The sequence below is a fragment of the Mytilus galloprovincialis genome, chromosome 12, assembly GCF_965363235.1.
Source record: "Mytilus galloprovincialis chromosome 12, xbMytGall1.hap1.1, whole genome shotgun sequence".
Taxonomy (NCBI): Eukaryota; Metazoa; Mollusca; class Bivalvia; order Mytilida; family Mytilidae; genus Mytilus; species Mytilus galloprovincialis.
In genome coordinates this window covers 74,672,594-74,695,926 of record NC_134849.1, presented here as the reverse complement: position 1 = coordinate 74,695,926, position 23,333 = coordinate 74,672,594, and the positions used below count along the sequence as shown (strand labels likewise).

Below are 23,333 nucleotides of genomic sequence, written 5' to 3'. Positions count from 1 at the left end.
TGGACACGACTGGAAACACCATTTTTCAATCTTTTAAGAACCATAACTCCTGAACAGTAAAAGTCAAAATCGTCATTATTGAACTTGACCTCTATTTTGTCATCAGTAACAACATATTAAAATTTTGGAAGCTTTGGTAAAACAGTTCATGTGTAAATGCACGGACACGACTGGAAACACCATTTTTCAATCTTTCAAATCGTCATTATTGAACTTGACCTCCATTTTGTCATCAGTAACAACATATTAAAATTTGGGAAGCTTGGGTAGAACAGTTCATGCGTAAATGCACGGACACGACTGGAAACAAACTCCATTTTTCAATCTTTCAAGAACCATAACTCCTGAACGGTAAAAGTCAAAATCGCCATTATTTAACTTGACCTTCATTTAGTTGTCAGTAGCAACATATTAAAATTTTAAAAGCTTTGGTTGAACGGTTCATGAGTTAATGCACGGACAACATTTGATTGCCGCCCGCCCGCCGTACATCCCCAAATCAATAACCGACATTTTGTCACAAAAATCCGGTTAAAAAGAAGAAGATAAGCCATCATAAGGTCTGATTGCCAATGAGACAACTCTCTGCAAGAGACCAAATGACACAGAAATTAACAACTATAGGTCACTATATTGCAAGTATTGTTTTTTTCTACTTCTGATCAAATATGATTTTGTGAATTTAATGATATAAAAAAAAATATTTTTGTGAAAAAATCAGGGTATGGTATTTATTCTAAGGAACAGAATAAGGTAGCCAAATGAGGTACTGATTTGTCTTGGTCCCGAAATGTCTCCTGCCTTGTCAAACTGTCTATCAATCATGTCTTCTAAATATGTCTCCTATGGTCATGATGGTGCCAAACTGTCTATTAAACAATGGAGCTGAATATTTTGAGGTGACAACTGTCCTGTAAAGTTACCTTATCTACAAAGTGCATCATTGATTCGAATCAGTAAGACTGATTTCCAAGAAAAGTATACTTTTTACCTGTTAAAAAGTACCTGACAAAGAACCAGTTAAAAATTATCGATTGCAAGTAAACTTGTTGAAGGAAAAGGTTTTGCATTTGAATAAACAGAATACAGAAAAATGTCAAATTAATATTTGTTTTCTTGTTTTTTGTTTATAACAAATTACTTTGTTCATCAAAGTTAGATTAAATTTATTTTTTGCAGAATAATTGTATTTGTCCCAACGGACAAGCTTGATACAGCTTTTACTTGTCCGACCTTTTTTCCCTCTGGTACCGGACAATCGGACAAGCGTTATTGTCGAGGCCTGTACATGGTGGAGTTGATCAGTGCGTACAGGGACTAAACTTAACTGTTTTTGTCTAGGGGCCAGCTGGGCCCCTAAGATATTTTTTTCAGGGGCCCAGTTGAAATTTTAGGAGCCCAACCAATCTTTATACAAAAAGACTAAATGAAAATAAAACTGAAAATAACTTTTAATATACTTACTAACAGTGTTCCAGCTTGAATCTCAGGGCAGAAGGGTGCTAGTGTTCCTAGGTAAGGAGTTTTATAAGTAAAACAGGTGAGATGGGAGAGGATTATATTATTTTGATGCAACAATACATTGCATACATTGCAGAAGCTTAGAACTGTTGCTTTTTTTCTCCATAATTGTTAAAATAAAAAGCATTTTATAAGTGCCCCCATGTAAGGAGGATCATAAATACAAAAAGTAAAACAGGAAGTACAGTCTTGTTTATGTTCAAATACAAATTTCTCTGATTCTTCTTTAAATATATGTTCATGGTATGAAACAAAACAGTTTTTTTTTAATAAAGCCTATAATATTTAAATTATTGCCACCAGAAATGTATTATAAGATTTGACAATAGTTATTTCCTGCCAAAATTGCCTCCCTTCAATTTTTTTCAACTTTCTGTTGACCTGACATTATATGGCTGGGGTTTTTTTTTTTTTTTTTAAAATACTATTTCAATCCAAGCCATTCTCTAATAGTGCTGATCAAAATATATTTTGCAATAAGTTTAAATTGAAGATTGCAGGATATCATTGTTCGTACCCCAAAATGAAAATAACGCCACGTCATTGGTTAAATTTCCATTGTTTATGACATTTTTAACCAATCAGGACGTTGTGGTGTACACTTTTGAAAATATTACCCAGGATGCATTAGATTCTGAAACGGCGAATTAGAAACCATCCCTTTCGCGATGCTTATTGAACAGTTTAGAAGAAAACACTATTCAATAATGAAATAATCGTAGAAAATTTAGCAGAGTTAAGAAAAACATGCTGATTGAAGGAGGTATATGACATATCGTCACTTCGGATTGAAAACATAGCTGTTCGACTGGGTTTAGGTTATTAGAAAGAACCTACTGGTTTTCGGAAATATTTTATATTACTACATGTATATCGCTTTGAAAAGACAAAACAGGTTTCCTTTTGGGAACAGTCTTCGTTAATATCGCGGGGGAAAGGGTACAAATGGGATTTACTTCAATTTTTTTACAGTCGCCAGCTGGGCGATCAGGATGTCTAAATATATTCGCCCAGCCAAAAATCTTCGAGCGTTAAGTTTAGTCCCTGGCGTAAAATAAAACGTCACTTAGTTATTTTGAAATTCAAATTACAGTAACACATTGCTTATGCTGCAGAGTTCACGAAATCTTTTTTTTCCCTGGTGGTCCTTGAAGAAAATCTACTGGTCCTCACTATTAACTCTATTGAAAAATACTAAAATTGTGTCAGTCCTATGCAAAATTTTGGTGGTAAAATCCTGAGGACCGACACTTTTCGTGAACTCTGATGCTGAGTATGACAACCATGATACCTTCAAAGCGACACCGATTTGAGCAAGAACGTAGTGACATCTATTTCACAATTCAACCAAACAGAAAGTATTGAATACTCTCACTCTCATGAAAAAAAAATCCACAGCAATATTATTTACCTACGAAAATATGTTTAACCCCAAACGCCCCAGCCCATTTCAAAATAGCGTGATAGCTGAATAATGATCCCCAGTCAGTATAAGCTCTAGATAGATTTAAAGTCTAAGGTACGAACCATTTGATTTGAGGAGGCAGTCTAAGGTGTTTGAGAGAAAAATATCTGACTCTGATTTTTGCATTAAATAAAAATTCTGGCCGTATCTGGATTGAAAACAATAATCTTTTTTGCTATTAGAAACGAAAATTTCTAACAGAATTATTTAGTATTAAATGAACATAAAAAATGGGCGTATTTGTTTGAGGCCGGGGTTTGCATGTCTGACCAGAATGTCGGTTTCGTTGAACTGATATATTGAATATTTTCAAGACCAGACTGCAACCTGTCTGCTGAGTGTGGCCTTTGTGTCTCCATTTGTCGACCATCATTCATAAATTTGTTGTCATTTCAGCAGGCCTGCCCTGGGGTAATGGTAATTTGTAATTGTAATGCACTGTAATATTACATTTTTTGGATGTAATGCAAAGTAATTTGTAATGCACATTTTCTGCATTACAATTACATGTAATGTAATGATTACTTTAGTTAAAAATTGATGTAATGCCTCCATTACAGTACATTATTTTTCATTACAAATTGGTAAAATACATAAAATTGAAGAATATTGTATAATAAAAATAAAATATTAACAAAAACAAAAGAAAGTATGGAATAAAAATTTTGTCACAGTTAATTACTGTATTAAATAAATTACATCAATCTTTAATTTAATTATTTTTTACCACCCCCTAAGAAACTTAAAAGTGACTTTTCCAGTTTCATGCCTCCTACTACTCCATCAAAGAGTATAGACACAGGTATGGTGCAGTACATGTCTGAGCCATGTGAAGACATTTCAATCAATGCACTGGAATGATGGAAGTCAAATTCAGTGTGCCTTTCTTCTTTAGCTAATACAGCTACCAAGTATTTAGCCATTTCACACACATCAGCTGCTGTAGAAAGGCTTTTTAGTATTGCCAGAAAGGTGTACAGAACTGATCGCTGTTCTCTTAATGACATCACTTTTGAATCTCTTATGATAATAAAGTTCAATGGACATATTGATTATTAATAACCAGTATTTGAAGTCTATGTCACTAACACTGTATTATATCTTCATATACCCCTGTATTATTTATCAATTTCTTATAAAAATCTGTTTTTTGAAATGTTTTTAGTTTTTATATTGAAAAAGTAATGTGTAATGTAATGCATTACATAGGCAAAGTAATTGTAATGTAATGTATTACATGTGAGAAAAAATGTAATTGTAATTGTAATTGTAATGGAAGAATCACAAAGTAATTGTAATGTAATGCATTACATTGCAATGTAATGGCCCCAGACCTGCATTTCAGACTCATTCGTAGCCTTTGGTTGATTTGGAACCCCTCATCTCCCTTAATTCTTAATGCTAGCTTAATGAGGTTATGCTAACTTAACATACAACAAACGAGAATTTTCCATGTCTAATTTTTACTGACAAGTCCCACATCAAATATATCAGCTTTGGATCCATACTATCATTTTATGACAGACAATCACTAAGGAGAATAAACCATAAAAAATCACAGGGACCCGGTTAGCAGATTAAAATTTTGTAAATCGATGTTTTTAATTTATTTTTTATTATTTCCTGTCTATTTGCATTACTATATTAACGTATTCAAAGTTGCCATCACTATTTCTTTGTTTTCTGGCAATGTGCAGTTTACTTATATCCATATCCATATACTGAAAAAACCTAAAGGGATCTAAGTCGCCATCTTGAATTGCCTTCCCTACTTTAGATAACAAATAATTAAAAATATGAATAAATTACTATATACCTTACAACAGCCCTCATTTTCTTCCGAAATGATTCTTCTATAACATGCATATTTTGATTTGTGGATTAACAGAACCCTTATGAAGTTTCAGTTGCATTCGTGTCAGAATATTCAAATTTCCCGGCGAAAGCAACGTATCATTCGGAAACTCCCGGGCTGATGCGTTTACTACAACGATAAATCCTTATAAACAGACGAGTGCTGTCCCCTAACTTCATACCTACGCCACACCAAGATATCCTTCATATAAATTAAATATCAAACAAAAATGTCTTTGAACAGTTAGTGCATGTACATGTATTGTTTCAATATCAGATTATCCTCCTATCCTTCCGCCCATTGAAAATATCAAATGATTGTCCCAAACTATCGGGTTGTATTTCTGACATCCTGATATTTTTCAAATCATGGATTTATGCAGTACAACACTTACACTTATATAATCAGAGGAGTATGTATGTATATGGAAAAGGGGCCTTCCGATTGAACTTCATACATGCATGTATGATAAGTTAATATACTTTTTCAAAGTATTACTCCAAGTTGACCTACCAACCGGCCCTCCCCCTTTTTTATATCCTGGTACTGTTAGTAAACCTTATAAATCCCATTGAACGTGTCAATATTTTTAGTAACTTCGTTATTTTATCGATGTGTCTTCGAAAAAGTCAATGATTTATGTTACCCCGTTTGAAGAAAGGTTCTATTCGTTAAATTTGCGCTCGATATGTAATAATAAATCAAGGGACAGCACTCGTCTGTTTATAAGGATTTATCGTTGTAGTAAACGCATCAACCCAAAAGTTTCCGAATGATACGTTGCTTTCGCCGGGAAATTTGAATATTCTGACACGAATGCAACTGAAACTTCATAAGGGTTCTGTTAATCCACAAATCAAAATATGCATGTTATAGAAGAATCATTTCGGAAGAAAATGAGGGCTGTTGTAAGGTATTTATAGTAATTTATTCATATTTTTAATTATTTGTTATCTAAAGTAGGGAAGGCAATTCAAGATGGCGACTTAGATCCCTTTAGGTTTTTTCAGTATATGGATATGGATAGTAAACTGCACATTGCCAGAAAACAAAGAAATAGTGATGGCAACTTAATACGTTAATATAGTAATGCAAATAGACAGGAAATAATAAAAAATAAATTAAAAACATCGATTTACAAAATTTTAATCTGCTAACCGAGTCCCTGTGTAAAAAATGTCCAACACTTATACTTTACAGCAACTATAGAATATACATGCCCCACGCAAGGAACCGTTTAAAAGTGCATTTTACACTTATTTTATGGTTTTTAGCCTAAAAAAAGGTCCTAAAATTTGTTCGTCTCGCTCCGCTCGCCGAACAATAAAAACTTCGCCCCCCTTTTCCAAATTCCTGGATCCGCCCCTGTGTGGGACCAATATTTTCAAAATGCACGTCTTATTTTAACAATATAATAACATACTTCCTTGTGTAGTCACAAAACCTTACAATACATCTTGGTGTATGTTTCACCAAAAGCGTCTGGTATTGTCATTTCTGTCACAAGCCGTCAATCGTAACTGGAAAATATTTTGACATGAAGCGGGAATCCTATGAACATAATATACAAATCGTTTCAGGAATTGTTTCCGGAAATTTTTATCACAAGCAAGGGAGACGCAGATGGCGTACGCCGCCCTTTGATAAAAACATTTCTCATGTTTCTCAAGATTTATATGATATGTTTAACGTCAAAAAATGTCTCTTCGCACCTAAGTCATGAATTGAATGCTCTATATTCTAATATGTTAAACAGCTGATCTTCCGGCAAAAATCAATACATTATATATGCTTCACAGAATATATTTTTCATTTACAAATTTTTATGTAATAATGAGGCTTGTATAGGGTATATTGGGATATGGGATATTTGCCATTTTAATTTTAGGGATATGGGATATTTGTAATAAAAGTAAATGGGATATGGGATATTGATGCATTTATAAGGATATTGAATTTTTAACATGAAAAAAAATAAATAAGTGGAATTTAAAAATTGAGTACAGAAATATTTACATCTCGCTTGATAAAATTGCCCCAAAAAGTTTTATATTAAAGGTCATTTTAGTGCTTTGTTGATTTTAATTGAGTTTATTGTCGTTTTTGTCATTTAAAACCAAGGGAAAAGTATTGATCTATTTATAGACCCCTCTTTATATGCTCATATGTACTGATAATTTTAAAAGTATTTGTTTTGCTTTCCATACTTCGTTCCTTATTGTTAATTTTCCTTTTTTGGATGGTGATGTTCCTTTGGCACTATCTTACGGTGTTTGTATATCACAACACCTCCGCTATGCCCGTTTCTGTTGCAACGTTTTGGATTTTAATGAACGAAATCTATGTATTACTGGTAAATTATCAAGTCAGGGATTTCGTTACCACAAATCATTTAAAATCTTTACTAAATTCTAGATTTGGTTTTGAAGTTTGGTTCTACCTGTAGAAAACTTATTTCAAACGGGATAGCACATCCTCATTCATACGGAGATGTTGTTCACCGTGCCATTGGATGCTGGATGTTTAATGATTGATAATTTAGTCTCAGATGCATTACGTTTTATTAGTTGTAATTGGCTTTGAACTAGCTGTCAGTAACTGCGGGTACTCTCAGATCTGTACTTGGTGTCTTTTTGTTGACGGGATGTACAAGTACTCGGTCACGTCCACTCTCTGTTTTTGTAAGATGTATTTCTATTTGTATCCATCTGATGAGTTAAGTTTTTTTCAACTGATTTGTATAGTTCGTTCTTATGTTGTACTGTTACACCACTGTCCCAGGTTAAGGGGAGGGTTGGGATCCCGCTAACATGTTTAACCTCGCCACATTCTGTATGTATGTACCTGTCCAAAGTCAGGAGTCTTTAATTCAGTGGTTGTCGTTTAATTGTTGCTGTGTTACATATTTGTTTTTTGTTCATTTTTTTATACATAAATTAGGACGTTAGTTTTCTCGTTTGAATTGTTCTACATGTGTCATTTCAGGAACTTTTATAGCTACTATGCGGTATGAGCTTTGCTCATTGTTGAAGGTCGTACGGTGACCTATAGTTGTCATTTTCTGTGTCACACGGTCTCTTGTGAAGAGTTGTCTCATTGGCAATCATACCACATCTTTTTTTATATTATAAGTTCATATGCATTGATAATTTTCTTGAAATAATCATAGATTTTTATTAGATGTATCCATCTGATGAGTTAAGCCTTATTGTTGTCAATGTTTTTATTTATTTTGAAGCTTTATATGATTACAGGATATTTTTTAGTGTTTTACCTCTTATTTTTTACGTGGCGAGGATCTTCAGAGGTATCCACGTTTCAGATTGTTTTGATGTGCAACGGCTGTTTGCCAGACAAGCTTGTGCCGAGGAATGTCAGAGCACCTCCCATATCAAAAAGAAGATATTTCGTCGTATAAACTATGTTAATAACGAATAATTACTAAATAATCAATGTAAATTAATATATTTTCTTTCTATTACTGGTGTTGTGAGGAAGAAAAGTAAAAAAAAGTAACAAAAATATTGGGATCTATGTAATTCATAAAGTTCAAGATCACAGAGTCAAATGTTGTGTTATTTCTTTGCAAAACAAGGGCTGTGCAAATTTTGCCTGCTGTAAAAATATTGCAACAGTTAAGTGTAATGTAGGTACATTAGCAGAAAGCTTTCTTGTGTTAAATTTTGAGTTATTGAACTTGCATGCTAAATATCCACTTTTTGATATGGACGTGCTCTGACGTCCCACAGTCTCAGCTTGTCTGGCAAAACAGCCGTTGGATGTCAGAGCAATCTCGGACAAGAGACAGGGTTGGGTCCTTCTGTTCTTTCCAACATAGGTTAACGTGTAGGATTTTCTTATCAATGAAAGCAGAATGCTATCAAAATGAAATTAAACAGTCATATGCATCACGGTTTGAACAATTAAAAAAAAAGTCTGAAATTAGACCCCTTGCACTAAATTTATCGTTTAAGATCACATAAACAGAGATTGTTATACAAGGCTCTAAGATGCAACACTTCATCTTTTGGACACATATATTCTTATTTAACACTGGAGGTATGCACCGTAAAATTCCTTTAACACAGTTTTGTTTTCCCAGTCAAAATTGTTGACGTTGTGATGATGAGGTAAAAAAAAATGGGCTTGGGAATGAATTTATAATGCTTTTTGGGATATTTCAAAATAGTTTTAGGGATATGGGATATTTGTAAAAAATATTAATTGGGATATTAGGGGTGAACATTATAGGGTTACGGGATATTGGGATAAAAACTTAATGGGATATGGGATATTGATACCCCCCCCTAAACAAGCCTCAATAATATCAAGGAATTGTATATTTAAATATACAATTCCTTGATAATATGATCATCATCATATGACCAGTCTTCTTGTCGGACATCTGACCAGGCAAGTGAAAAATGTAGCCTGACCAAAACATTATTTGCAGAAATAAAGATAACATAGAAAAAATGATAAAAAAAATGTCAGTTTGACATTCAGTGTCCGTCAATCGGCAATAATTTATACAAATAAGTTCTGAAGCCGTGGTATGGTTCACAGTGAGACACTGACTCTCCACCAGAGACCAAAATGACCAACTGAGAATGCTTTAACACTGTTTTATAGTAATCTCAGATATGACACAGAAGTTAGAAACTATAGGTCACCGTACGGCCTTCAATGATAAGCAAAACCTACACATTTGTATAGAAACCCCATTAAATAGCGAAAACTTTCTTCAATTTGTATAATATCAATCAAATCGCCAATCACCAATATATAGATTTTATTTTAAATTTATATATTAATGATACAAATATTTCCGTTTTAATGATGTAAAATAATAACACAGTTCAAAGTTTAAGTTTAAGTTTCAATTTCTATTTCCGTCCTCCTACATTTGTCCATGATAAAATGTTTCCGCTTCTCCAGGAATTAGCTCTTTTCTCATGAATCGATGTCAAACAAATTTTGATAAATAAAAATTTCTCTTGACAATCATGTCAATATACCAGGTATTGACAGGGTTTAGAAATTGTCTGATCTATAAACTTGAAGCTTCTTTTACGCCTTCCCCGATAGGAGAGACTTCATCAAAATAATTCACTCTTTTCCTGTGTGTATAAATTGATGTGAAATACTTTGGATATATACTAATAAGCAGGGGCGGATGCAGGAATTTTCGAAAGGGGGGGTGCTAACCCAGGGCACCCAGGGCAAAGGAGGGGGGGGGGGGTGCAAAACATATGTCCCGATACAAATGCATTGATCGGCAAAAATAAAGGGGGGGTGCGCACCCCCGGACCCCCCCCCCCCCTGGATCCGCCACTGATAAGTAATGAATAATTTTCTTTATGAATAAATAAATGTTTTTTTACTTGGTCTTAGTTTGAGTAGAACTTTCATTTATAACTTCTCTTGAATGTACTAGGGACTAGTATTGTTATGACTTCTCTTGCGTGAACTAGGGACTAGTATTGTTATGACCTCTCTTGCGTGAACTATAGGGACGCGCGTACTAGACGGCGTGCTCAAAGCTGAGTTCACAAACGTAACTTCTTCAACTAGTACACTCATGAAAAGATATAACAGCACCAGTCAATACACGGTTATAAATAACATTAATGTTTCCTGATCTTCCCTAGTACACTCAGGAGAAGTTATAAATGACAGTAATGTTCCCTAGTATGGAAAGCCAACGGGGTCAAAATTCTTAATTTGTAACTTGTCAATTTTTTACTTGTAACTGTGTGATTTGTCAATTTGTATATTGCTGTTTTGTAACTTGTCGATTCGTTAAATGTCAATTTGTATATTGATGTTTTGTAACTTGTCGATTCGTTAAATTTCGATTTGTATATTGATGTTTTGTAACTTGTCGATTCGTTAAATGTCAATTTGTATATTGATGTTTTGTAACTTGTCGATTCCTTAAATTTCGATTTGTATATTGATGTTTTGTATATAATTGATGTTTTGCACACTCCAGAGACGTTTATTCCACCTACTATTAAATGACTGAGTTGGTATACACATACATGTCTTAATTTCTTTCATTGATGTAAGAATAAAAGAAGATGTCGAATTAACGTCAATGTGGCAACAATCCAACAACACAAGTAACCAATAAACATCTAGTGGACAACACACAACGTACGAGTAAAAGGAGGTGTAGGATATATGTCAATGTGACAACAATCCAACAGCACAAATAACCAATAAACATCTAGTGGACAACACACAACGTACGAGTAAAAGGAGGTGTAGGATATACGTCAATGAGACAACAATCCAACAGCACAGATAACCAATAGACATCTAGTGAGCAACACACAATGCACGAGTAAAAGAAGATGTGGGATATACGTCAATGAGACAACATTTAAACAACACAAATAACCAATAGACATCTAGAATCATCTTGTGGACAACACAAAACGTACGAGTAAAAGGAGATGTGGGATATACGTCAATGAGACAACAATCCAACAACACAAATAACCAATAGACATCTAGAATCATCTTGTGGACAACACAAACGTACGAGTTAAAGGAGATGTGGGATATACGTCAATGAGACAACAATCCAAAAACACAAATTAATAACAAATAGAAATCTAGTGGAAAACACACAACGTACGAGTAAAGGAGATGGGGATATACGTCAATGAGACAACAATGCAACAACACAAATAACCAATAGACATCTAGAATCATCTAGTGGACAAGACACAACGTACGAGTAAAAGGAGATGGGGGATATACGTCAATGAGACAACAATCCAACAACACAAATAACCAATAGACGCCTAGTGGACAACACACAAGGTTCGAGTAGAATGAGATGTGGGATATATGTCAATAAGACAACAAGCTCACAACACAAATAACCAAAAGACGCCTAGTGGACAACACACAACGTACGAGTAAAAGGAGATGTGGGATATACGTCAATGAGACAACAATCCAACAACAAAAATAACCAATAGACGCCTAGTGGACAACACACAACGTACGAGTAAAGAGAGGTGTGGGATCTACGTCAATGAGACAAATAATCCAACAACACAAATAACCAATAGACACCTAGTGGACAACACACAACGTACGAGTAGAATGAGATGTGGAATATATGTCAATTAGACAACAATCCAACAACACAAATAACCAATAGGCGCCTAGTGGACAACACATAACGTACGAATAAAAGGAGGTGTGGGATATACGTCATTGAGACAACAATCCAACAACACATATAACCAATAGACATATAGTGGACAACACACAACGTACGAGTAAAAGGAGGTGTGGAATCTACGTCAATGAGACAACAATCCAACAACAAAAATAACCAATAGACGCCTAGTGGACAACACACAACGTACGAGTAAAGAGAGGTGTGGGATCTACGTCAATGAGACAAATAATCCAACAACACAAATAACCAATAGACACCTAGTGGACAACACACAACGTACGAGTAGAATGAGATGTGGAATATATGTCAATTAGGCAACAATCCAACAACACAAATAACCAATAGGCGCCTAGTGGACAACACATAACGTACGAATAAAAGGAGGTGTGGGATATACGTCATTGAGACAACAATCCAACAACACATATAACCAATAGACATATAGTGGACAACACACAACGTACGAGTAAAAGGAGGTGTGGAATCTACGTCAATGAGACAAATAATCCAACAACACAAATAACCAATAGACATCTAGTGGACAACACACAACGTACGAGTAGAAGGAGATGTTGGATATACGTCATTGAGACATCAATCCAACAACACAAATAACCAATAGACATCTAGTGGACAACACACAACGTACGAGTAAAAGCGATGTGGGATACAGGTCAATTAGACAACAATCCAACAACATAAATAACCAATAGATGCCTAGTGGGAAACATAAAGTGTCTATGATTCATTTTGTAAGATGCATGGTAACAAACAGTTTCTAGCATTCATCCAGTTAATGGGCCACATACACTATCTAGCATTCATCCTGTTTGTGGACAACATACAGTATGTAGCATTCATCCTTTTAGTGGGCCACATACGGTATCTAGCATTCATCCTGTTAGTGGGCCACATACAGTGTCTAGCATTCACCCTATTAGTGGGCCACATACACTATCTAGCATTCATCCTGTTACATTGTAGTAGACAACATACAGTGTCTAACATTCATTCCTGGCCACACACACACAGTGTCTAGCATTCATCTTGTTAGTGGACAACATAGTGTCTAACATTCATCCCTGGCCACACACACACACACACACACAGTGTCTAGCATTCATTCTTTTAGTGTCTAACATACAGTGTCTAACATTCATCCCTGGCCACACATATACAGTGTCTAGCATTCATCCTGTTAGTGGACAACATACAGTATCTAGCATTTATCCTGTTAGTGGACAACATACAGTGTCTAACATTCATCCCTGGCCACCCACACACAGTATCTAGCATTCATCCTGTTAGTGGGCCACATACAGTATCTAGCATCCATCCTGTTAGTGGACAACATACAGTATCTAGCATTTATCCTGTTAGTGGACAACATACAGTATCTAGCATTTATCCTGCTAGTGGGCCACATATAGTGTCTAGCATTCATCCTGTTAGTGGGCCACATACAGTATCTAACATTCATCCTGTTAGTGGGCTACATACAGTATGTAACATTTATCCTGTTAGTGGGCCACAAACAGTGTCTAGCATTCATCATGTTAGTGGGCCACATACAGTGTCTAGCATTTATCCTGTTAGTGGACAACATACAGTGTCTAGCATTCATCCTGTTAGTGGGCCACAGACAGTGTCTTGCATTCATCCTGTTAGTGGGCCACATACAGTGTCTAGCATTCATCATGTTAGTGAGCCACATCCGGATCTAACATTCATCCTGTTAGTGTGCTACATACAGTGTCTAACATTCATCCTGTTAGTGGGCAACATACACTGTCTAGCATTCATCATGTTAGTGGGCAACATACAGTGTCTAGCATTCATCATGTTAGTGGGCCACATACAGTATCTAACATTCATCCTGTTAGTGGGCTACATACAGTGTCTAACATTCATCCTGTTAGTGGACAACAAACAGTGTCTAGCATTCATCCTGTTAGTGGGACACATACAGTGTCTAGCATTTATCCTGTTAGTAGGCAACATACAGTGTCTAGCATTCATTCTGTTAGTGGGCTACATACAGTGTCTAGCATTTATCCTGTTAGTGGGCAACATACAGTGTCTAGCATTCATTCTGTTAGTGGGCAACATACAGTGTCTAGCATTCATCATGTTCTTGGGCAACATACAGTGTCTAGCATTCATCATGTTAGTGGGCCACATACAGTGTCTAGCATTTATCCTGTTAGTGGGCTACATACAGTATGTAGCATTTATCCTGTTAGTGGGCCACAAACAGTGTCTAGCATTCATCATGTTAGTGGGTAACATACAGTATCTGACATTCATCCTGTTAGTGGGCTACATACAGTATGTAGCATTTATCCTGTTAGTGGGCCACAAACAGTGTCTAGTATTCATCATGTTAGTGGGCAACATACAGTATCTAGCATTTATCCTGTTAGTGGACAACATACAGTATCTAGCATTTATCCTGTTAGTGGACAACAAACAGTGTCTAGCATTCATCATGGTAGTGGGCCACATACAGTGTCTAGCATTCATCCTGTTAGTGGACAACATACAGTATCTAGCATTTATCCTGTTAGTGGACAACATGCAGTATGTAGCATTTGTCCTGTTAGTGGACAACAAACAGTGTCTAGCATTCATCATGTTAGTGGGCCACACACAGTGTCTAGCATTCATCATGTTAGTGGGCCACATCCGGATCTAACATTCATCCTGTTAGTGGGCTACATACAGTGTCTAACATTCATCCTGTTAGTGGGCAACATACAATGTCTAGCATTCATCATGTTAGTGGCCAACATACAGTGTCTAGCATTCATCATGTTAGTGGGCCACATACAGTATCTAACATTCATCCTGTTAGTGGGCTACATACAGTGTATAACATTCATCCTGTTAGTGGACAACAAACAGTGTCTAGCATTCATCCTGTTAGTGGGCCACATACAGTGTCTAGCATTTATCCTGTAAGTAGGCAACATACAGTGTCTAGCATTCATTCTGTTAGTGGGCAACATACAGTGTCTAGCATTTATCCTGTTAGTGGGCAACATACAGTGTCTAGCATTCATTCTGTTAGTGGGCAACATACAGTGTCTAGCATTCATCATGTTAGTGGGCAACATACAGTATCTAGCATTTATCCTGTTAGTGGGCTACATACAGTATCTAGCATTTATCCTGTTAGTGGGCTAAATACAGTATGTAGCATTTATCCTGTTAGTGGGCCACAAACAGTGTCTAGCATTCATCATATTAGTGGGCAACATGCAGTATCTAACATTCATCCTGTTAGTGGGCTACATACAGTATGTAGCGTTTATCCTGTTAGTGGGCCACAAACAGTGTCTAGCATTCATCATGTTAGTGGGCCACATACAGTGTCTAGCATTTATCCTGTTAGTGGACAACATACAGTATGTAGCATTTATCCTGTTAGTGGGCCACACACAGTGTCTAGCATTCATCATGTTAGTGGGCAACATACAGTGTCTAGCATTCATCCTGTTAGTGGACAACATACAGTATTCTAGCATTTATCCTGTTAGTGGACAACATACAGTGTCTAGCATTCATCATGTTAGTGGGCCACATACAGTGTCTAGCATTTATCCTGTTAGTGGACAACATGCAGTATGTAGCATTTATCCTATTAGTGGACAACAAACAGTGTCTAGCATTCATCATGTTAGTGGGCCACACACAGTGTCTAGCATTCATCATGTTAGTGGGCCACTTACAGTGTCTAGCATTCATCATGTTAGTGGGCCACATACAGTGTCTAGCATTCATCATGTTAGTGGGCAACATACAGTGTCTAGCATTCATCCTGTTAGTGGACAACATACAGTATCTAGCATTTATCCTGTTAGTGGACAACATACAGTATGTAGCATTTATCCTGTTAGTGGGCCACACACAGTGTCTAGCATTCATCATGTTAGTGGGCAACATACAGTGTCTAGCATTCATCCTGTTAGTGGACAACATACAGTATTCTAGCATTTATCCTGTTAGTGGACAACATACAGTGTCTAGCATTCATCATGTTAGTGGACAACAAACAGTGTCTAGCATTCATCATGTTAGTGGGCCACATACAGTGTCTAGCATTCATCATGTTAGTGGGCCACATACAGTGTCTAGCATTCATCCTGTTAGTAGGCCACATACAGTGTCTAGCATTCATCATGTTAGTGGGCTATATACAGTGTCTAGCATTCATCCTGTTAGTGGGCCACATACAGTGTCTAGCATTCATCATGTTAGTGGGCAACATACAGTGTCTAGCATTCATCCTGTTAGTGGACAACATACAGTATCTAGCATTTATCCTGTTAGTGGACAACATACAGTATGTAGCATTTATCCTGTTAGTGGGCCACACACAGTGTCTAGCATTCATCCTGTTAGTGGGCCACATACAGTGTTTGGCATTCATCCTGTTAGTGGGCCACATACAGTGTCTAGCATTCATCATGTTAGTGGGCAACATACAGTATCTAGCATTTATCCTGTTAGTGGACAACCCAGTAAACACACGACGTACTCCCGACGTCGGTTAATGGTCGTCTGAACGTCATGTCGTGAGTTTACGTCGTACCAACGTTGTGGGAACGTAAAAATCCAACGTTGGATGCAGACGTAAAGACGACGTTATAAAATTACGTCGGATTCACGTAAATTTAGTACCTTGTCAGGACGTAACATTTTATTACGTTGTGACAACGTGCTTATAACTGTCATAATCCGACGTAACATTTTGTTACGTCGTATCGACATTATAAGAACGTAGTGAATACATTGTAGAAATCTGGTTTTATGGGACGAATTTTTGGGGTATGTCATAATGAGTATTCCTGGATATATCGATCATTCACCTTCACTAGAATATATTTACGATTTTTTCGATTTAAAAAAAAAAAACTCCCCCTTTTTTCCCCGCAGACATAATTTGCATCAAGATGTCAAAGAAAATATTACAAATCCAATTTTAATGTTCTAATATATGTATTTTATATGAATATTTATTGTTTAATATATCATTAAAATTTTGTCATCATTTATCACTTGGATTTCATAATCGTTTTTCACGATTTGATTAGTGTAACGTTCAGCAGTACTCGGGTTTTACCGCTGCATACTATGAAAAGTCTGAGCATGCGCACTTTTGCCGCTTGATTTTTGAAAACAGTGAGGAATTTGCAGTGGAAATTTAGCTTGATCCAGATTCCAGAACAAAGAAAAAGGTAAAATAATGATTGCACATTACACCAAATAGGTTCTCCATAATAAAAACAAGTTTGATTGATGAAAATAAAACATCTGTTACCGTGTTGGGCGCCTCTTTCAAGTCTGTTATACGTGACCGTGTTGAAATATGATACTTTTTCTTATACTGTCAATATATTGCACTGATACAAGATATTTTAGCCATAATGTGTGTTATTTGAATCCATACTTGTGTTGTTTCTGAAGATTATATGCAATTAGAAATAAGTAATAACTGTAGAAAGTAAAAAAAAAAAAGGGGGAGGGGTGCACAGCCACAAGTACTTGTTTTCTATCTGTGACAAGAGCTACTATCCCTATATATTAAGGCTACAAGTGTCTTTTGCTCTGTTATTTTTTGATAATCATTGAAGCATAAAAGTCTTATCCATGTTATCAATATCAGAAAATGTGAAGCTAAACATCTCAGCACTTTAGATATCTGGGTCCATTACAAACTCCGCACATTTCAAACTTGGCATATTACAAACTAGGCCTATTAATGATGATGCTGCATATATCACTGGGGGTCGTCGCTAACATGCATGAAATATTTGCCACTGGATGTTGAGCAACAAACGATCAATCATTGTATCACTGGGTCTGACATGGAAATAGACAAATCGGAATTCCAATGGGGACTAACTGTGCACCACTTATTGCGGACCTGTTTTTGTATTGTTATGAGTTACAATTTATGACAAAAATAAGCAAAGACCCTTCGAAACAACATCTGATAAACAAATTTAATAATACTTTTAGATATTTGGATGATATTTTGGCTCTCAATAATGACGACTTCAGTATGTATATTAATGAAATTTATCCTGTTGAACTTACTTTAAATAAAGCTAATACTAACAATGACCACTGCCCTTTTCTCGATCTTGATATCTATATCACTAATGGAAAGCTGAATACTAAAATTTATGATAAAAGGGATGATTTTTCATTTCCTATCGTTAATTATCCGTTTTTAGATGGTGACGTTCCCTTGTCACCATCTTACGGTGTTTATATATCTCAACTTGTACGATTCGCTCGTGTATGTAACAATGTTTTAGATTTTAACGAGAGAAATTTATGTATTACTGAAAAATTATTACACCAGGGTTTTCGATATCACAAACTAGTCAAAACATTTACTAAATTTTATCATCGGTATAAAGACATCATTCGTAAATATAGCTCAACATGCAGACTTCTAATACGTTCAGGTATTTCACATCCAATTTTTTATGGTAATATTCTTTATAAAGCACAAAGGTGTCAGTATTCACCTCAGAAACTTACAAAACCTTTGAATAGACTTATTAAGAAGGGATATAATTACGATACTGTTGTCAAGTCATTAAAGATTGCATATTTTGGCGTTAATATTGAGTCACTGATAAGGTCTTTGCATCGGAACTAAACACATTTATTCTAAAAAACAGTTGTTGGCATGACACGGGTTATGTTCTTCTCATATATGTTATGATGGTATGATACTAAACCCCTAACGGGAAGGATTGTGCCTGATGTTCATATGATGAAATCATAATCTTTCAGTCAGTTTAATTGAAGTCTGGAGCTGGCATGTCAGTTAACTGCTAGTAGTCTGTTGTTATTTATGTATTATTGTCATTTTGTTTATTTTCTTTGGTTACATCTTCTGACATCAGACTCGGATTTCTCTTGAACTGAATTTTAATGTGCGTATTGTTATGCGTTTACTTTACTACATGTACATTGGTTAGAGGTATAGGGGGAGGGTTGAGATCTCACAAACATGTTTAACCCCGCCGCATTTTTGCGCCTGTCCCAAGTCAGGAGCCTCTGGCCTTTGTTAGTCTTGTATTATTTTAATTTTAGTTTCTTGTGTACAATTTGGAAATTAGTATGGCGTTCATTATCACTGGACTAGTATATATTTGTTTAGGGGCCAGCTGAGGGACGCCTCCGGGTGCGGGAATTTCTCGCTACATTGAAGACCTGTTGGTGACCCTCTGCTGTTGTTTTTTATTTGGTCGGGTTGTTGTCTCTTTGACACATTCCCCATTTCCATTCTCAATTTTATTAATTGTGCCAATAAAGATGTTGTAAAATATAGGCGTCACAGAAAAAAATTAAGATAGCCATCACAGTTGTCGTAATAGGATTCGGTCGTTGTAGGAAGGCGTCCCAGAAAAAAATAAAAAAACAGCCTTCCAAGTCTTGAAAGTGTCATAATGATTTAGACTAGGATCTAGCCTTGAAAGTTGGGTAACATTTTCTTGTTTTCAGGGTAAAACTCAGTTTACAGGTGTTAAAAACAGTACATAGGGACATCTTTTTTGCTGTACAATTTATAGTATGAAATCTACATGTTTATCAATGACGAGCTACATGTACAATCACTAAATATGTGATCAGAAACAATGTTGTAATCAATCATAAAACTTATGAATTTTGGAATGCATTTAAATTTGTCACTTTGTTCTCCTAAAGATTTGTTGGACTAACATTTTTTTTTATATAAATAAGGCGGTGAATTTTCTCGTTTGAATTGTTTCACATAGTCATTTCGGGCCTTTTATGGCTGGCTATGCGGTATGGGCTTTGCTCATTGTTGAAGGCCGTACAGTTACCTATAAATTTTAATTTCTGTGTCATTTTGGTCTCTTGTTAAGAGTTGTCTCATTGGCAATCATACCACATTTTCTTTTTTATATGAAACAGACAGAAGAATATAAAAGATAATTGAACGTATTTTTTTTCCAGAGTATTGTATATAAATCCACAGATCCAATGTGTCTGAGGTTGAGGAAATCATTGCAGTAACCATGTAACAGTTAAGCATGCACCAGCTCAAAAATTTGGACCAAGATTTTAAAAAGGTAAACATCAGTTGATCAGCTCTTTTTCTGTCCTCCTTAACTGAGTGATATAGTTTAACTCTTGTACTGTACGTACATACATGTACATTGAACTCAAAATTGAATTTTGTTATCTAACGTTAGCCTAAACCACATGTTATGCAACCAATACACAACGCTTATCATAAAACGCAGAGTTTGAATTTGGAGAGCATCTGCTTTACTGTTCTCTAGATATGTCCTTTAAATTAAGTTTGAGAAGATCATTTGTGGCTCATGGACACATTCTTCTTATTTAATTATAATTTGTTGATTTTATAGATTGCGTTCATTGGCATATGCTATGAGGTCTTGTTGTATCAATGTACATGCTAAATTTATTAAGGTAGAATCCTTTGCATATCTTAAATTAATTGAAAAATGACAATATTGTGAAACTAAACTTCTTTCATTAATTATTTGGACTCATTATTATTTGTAAAATAACCACTGGTTGCTCCAGAAAATATTATGTCCCCTCTCCCCCAGGGAAAGCTCTTTTCTTAAATTTTATTTGGGGGTGGTTGTGTATGAAATATCAAAATGCAAAGGGAGTGTTGTTCTTATTAATTTTTAATTCTGTCGGTGCTGGGATTTTTTTTTAAAAGGGCTTAGGGCTGTCCCTTAGGGGCGGACATAGTAATTTCTGGAACAGACATAATTTTATTAACACATGTTCAATTTTATTTTAACAACAAAGGTTAATCATTAATAGTTATGAATAGTTATATACTGTTGAAATTGTGTTAAATTTCTAACATACATCATCAAAATGTGTATAATTGGCAAAGATACAAACATCTCAGTAACAATATAACATAATTATGAATCTGCAGTTTATTATAGGACCAGCAATAGAAAAAATATTGATTATGTTTAAACACAGGATAATTTTTGAGAACTGCTGTAATTCATAAGTTGGGATCAATTCATTTTTTTGTATTTTATAATTTATGATTTTTTTTTTCAGAGATCTGAAACCAACACAAGACCAGCTGGGTCAATATTCCTAATGCGCTTCCAAATGAGGAACTAATGCGCCATCAAATGAGGAACACAAAAGTTGTGTGTAAACAAAAATTGTCTCTGTAGTGATATTGAACATGTTTCATTTTTAACAAGTGACTGAGCTTTACCATTTGTGTTGATCTGGAAAGTAGAGGATCATATTATAAATATGTAAAAACTATGGAGTTTTTTAATGTATTCAAAGTTTTAAATTTTCAAAGAAATTGTTGTGTGAAAAAAAATCGCACTTCGTATTCCGAAAATTTAACCACATATATGTGAAAATGTCTTAGCTTCGAAACAAGCCATCCTACATATCCAGTGTACTATATTGACTGAGCTAGAGTAGAAAACATTACCAACTACATGTATGCAGAAACAATTGTGCAAATTGCCCAGCTGATTAGAGGGCAGAAAACCAACATTTGGAATGACATGTACAATGTATACAACCAACACGAGACTAAAATTTGGAATACAAATTAAAAATTCAGAAACAAACTATTATTTTTTTTATTGGTTCATGTAGCTACATGTACATTGTAAGAAAAAAGAAGTCTAAACTGTTGGATAGGTCTATCATGTTGGTCTCTTGTGGACAGTTGTCTCATTGGCAATCATACCACATCTTCTTTTTTTATACTATCTCTAGTTGGTCAATGGAAAAAAGCAATAGTTAGTTGAATTGAATTTCCGGTATTTTCTTCATTTGAGATATTTTTAGAAGTGTGTATGAATTGTGTAGAATATATATATTTATAAATTAGACAGTCACATTTTGGGCCAATTTTCCTAGCTTGTAATCGTGTAGTGAATCCAGCTGAATAAATTTTCAGTAAATATTAAGGTAAATGTGGTAGTTTGTTGTATTTCTGAATAATTCATTAAAAATGGTTTTTCGTCGTCAAAGTGAAACCTTCATTCTAGAATTTCTGCCATCATAGTGAAATCTGTATTCTAGGCCACTGAAACACTAAACATTCAGAATTTGAAGCACGTACCAAGATGTCATGTTGAAGGCTGTACATGTACCTATAATTGCTAACATCATCAATATTTGATTTTAGGATAGAGGGTTAAGACATTGGCCATAATACAAAATTTCCTTTTTTAGCTCACCTGGCCTAAAAGGCCAAGTGAGCTTTTCTCATCACTTGGCGTCCGGCGTCCGTCGTCGTCCGTCGTCGTCGTTAACTTTTACAAAAATCTTCTCCTCTGAAACTACTGGGCCAAATTAAACCAAACTTGGCCACAATCATCATTGGGGTATCTAGTTTAAAAAATGTGTCCGGTGACCCGGCCAACCATCCAAGATGGCCGCCATGGCTAAAAATAGAACATAGGGGTAAAATGCAGTTTTTGGCTTATAACTCAAAAACCAAAGCATTTAGAGCAAATCTGACATGGGGTAGAATTGTTAAACAGGTGAAGATCTATCTGCCCTGAAATTTTCAGATGAATCGGATAACCCGTTGTTGGGTTGCTGCCCCTGAATTAGTAATTTTAAGGAAATTTTGCTGTTTTTGGTTATTATCTTGAATATTATTATAGATAGAGATAAACAGTAAACAGCAATAATGTTCAGCAAAGTAAGATTTACAAATAAGTCAACATGACTGAAATGGTCAGTTGACCCCTTTAGGAGTTATTGCTTTTATAGTCAATTTTTAACCATTTTTCGTAAATCTTAGTAATATTTTACAAAAATCTTCTCCTCTGAAACTACTGGGCCAAATTAATCCAAACTTGGCCACAATCATCTTTTAGGTTAGTAGTTTGAAAAATGTGTCCGGTGACCCGGCCATTCAACCAAGATGGCCGCCATGGCTAAAAATAGAACATGGGGTAAAATGCAGTTTTTGGCTTATAACTCAAAACCCAAAGCATTTAGAGCAAATCTGACAAGGGGTAAAATTGTTTATCAGTTCAAGATCTATCTGCCCTGAAATTTTCAGATGAATCGGACAACCCGTTGTTGGGTTGCTGGCCCTGAATTAGTAATTTTAAGGAAATTTTGCTCTTTTTGGTTATTATCTTGAATATTATTATAGATAGAGATAAACTATAAACAGCAATAATGTTCACCAAAGTAAGATTTACAAATAAGTCAACATGACTGAAATGGTCAGTTGACCCCTTTAG

The 23,333-nt window shown here is 35.4% G+C and overlaps 1 protein-coding gene and 1 long non-coding RNA gene across 3 annotated transcripts in view; one reads left to right on the top strand and one right to left on the bottom strand.

Moving 5' to 3' along the window:
- Positions 1-23,333, bottom strand: part of LOC143054825 (uncharacterized) — a 141,071-nt gene that overhangs the window by 100,284 nt on the left and 17,454 nt on the right. The gene's annotated exons all lie outside the window — the stretch shown is intronic.
- LOC143054831 (uncharacterized) lies at positions 17,060-22,043 on the top strand. Its single transcript, XR_012971838.1, has 3 exons — positions 17,060-17,285; positions 20,050-20,165; positions 21,154-22,043. It is a non-coding gene; the product is annotated as an uncharacterized LOC143054831 (long non-coding RNA).